This window comes from Galeopterus variegatus, unplaced genomic scaffold (assembly GCF_000696425.1).
Source record: "Galeopterus variegatus unplaced genomic scaffold, G_variegatus-3.0.2 Scaffold16990, whole genome shotgun sequence".
Lineage (NCBI taxonomy): Eukaryota > Metazoa > Chordata > Mammalia > Dermoptera > Cynocephalidae > Galeopterus > Galeopterus variegatus.
The window spans coordinates 794-2,472 of NW_007743101.1; positions in this window are offsets into that span (position 1 = coordinate 794).

Below are 1,679 nucleotides of genomic sequence, written 5' to 3' on the forward strand. Positions count from 1 at the left end.
AGTATTAGAATATTTTTGGCTAGAAAATTATTTTGAAGCATAAAGAAACTTTTGTTTGCCCAGATAATTTTCATAATCATATTCACATTTTGATATATTTTTGGTTTTTCAGGAAGTTTTTTCTGGCCTATATTCTTTCATAATACAGGTTACAGCTTGTCTAAGTGCTGAAATTATTGGTAGACTGATCTTAGAAGAAGGGAAAACCATATAAAGTGGTTGTATATTTTGTACAGTGGAGAGCTTTACAAATGACTTAAATTGTTAGGATATTATTGGTTAAGAAATAGGGGTTTGGGCCTTACTTAGCATCAAACAGACATTTTCTTTTCCAGGGGCTCAGCCTAGTTGCTTAATTCCTGCCATATATCTTATAAGCTGTCAATATGTCATATCGAATACTCAGCTGCAGAGCTCTTCTGTCATGCTTGCTTTGAAAGCATAGATCATGTTTATTGTTTAACAATAATATTATGTGGTTAATCTGGGAAGCCAGAATGGCAGCATGATTTTGAGTGCTGATAAGCCAGTATTTGAATCCCTGATCTCTCCCTTGTTTGCTGTGTGACCTTGGAAAATTTATTAGCTTTTTAAAGACTTAGTATCCTTATGTGTAAAGTGAAAGTAATAATAGTAACCAGTTAGGGCTGTGAGGATTAATGTGCTAACATACTGAACACTCCACAAATATGAAGCTATTATTGTTAAATGATTAAGATGGTTAATTGAAGTTAGTGAGAGGTGGATGGTAGATGGCCGTCCAAGTTGGATTGTGCATTGAAATAAGAACTTTGTAAGTATGGTGATGGAAGGAAATATTCTATGTGATAAGAAAGCACAGATTTAGAGTATGTGACTGATGGAAAATTTTAGTTTGCAGGTTAGAAAGGGAAAGGGTTCAGAGCAGTCCAAGCATCTATTTATACCTATCTTAAAATACACAAATTCATGCAAAAAGGGTAGGGTGTATTCATCTTACAAATAGCTTTGGAGAGTTGAGAATATATTTCATTGTGTAATATGCCAAGTTTAATTTTTCTTTATCCATCTGGAGCAAAAGAATTTAAGCATTTTAATTATACAGTTTGAGAAATAGTTACTTTATGCCCTTTTTGAACTAGTTCAAAATTTTATGCTTATATTTTATCAGTTTCATAGTTAAAATGCATAGGTTTGTATTCTTAATAAAGATGGATTAAATCATGAAATTAGTAGTAGAGTTAGAACATAGCATGCGTTAAGTTGTCTGTTGCTAAAACGGTAAGTGGGCAGTAGGCCTAGTGTTGATAGAATGAAGTGACTTGCTTAAATTCTCCTTAAAATACAAAATAAAGCTGAAAGCAGTTATCAGAATGTAAGGCACTCAAAGCCAGTATATCCACTTATGACTTATTCATTGTCATTTATGCATCAAGTAAATGTTTATTGGTTATCATTTGCTCTAGGTGCTGTTTTAGATACCATTGGATATATAATGGTGAAGAAAAACCAGACATGGGAAGTAACTGGGATGGTTTGTTTTTCCATTTAGCAAGAAAAAGAAAACCAGTTCTAGGAGACTTGGAAGATTTTTTTAAATTATGTTTTTCGGTTTACACTACTAATAGAAAAGGCCATAAAGGCAGAGAGCCTGTAAAGAGCAAGTGCTTCTGACTGCAACCAACTGGAGCTTTTTTGAC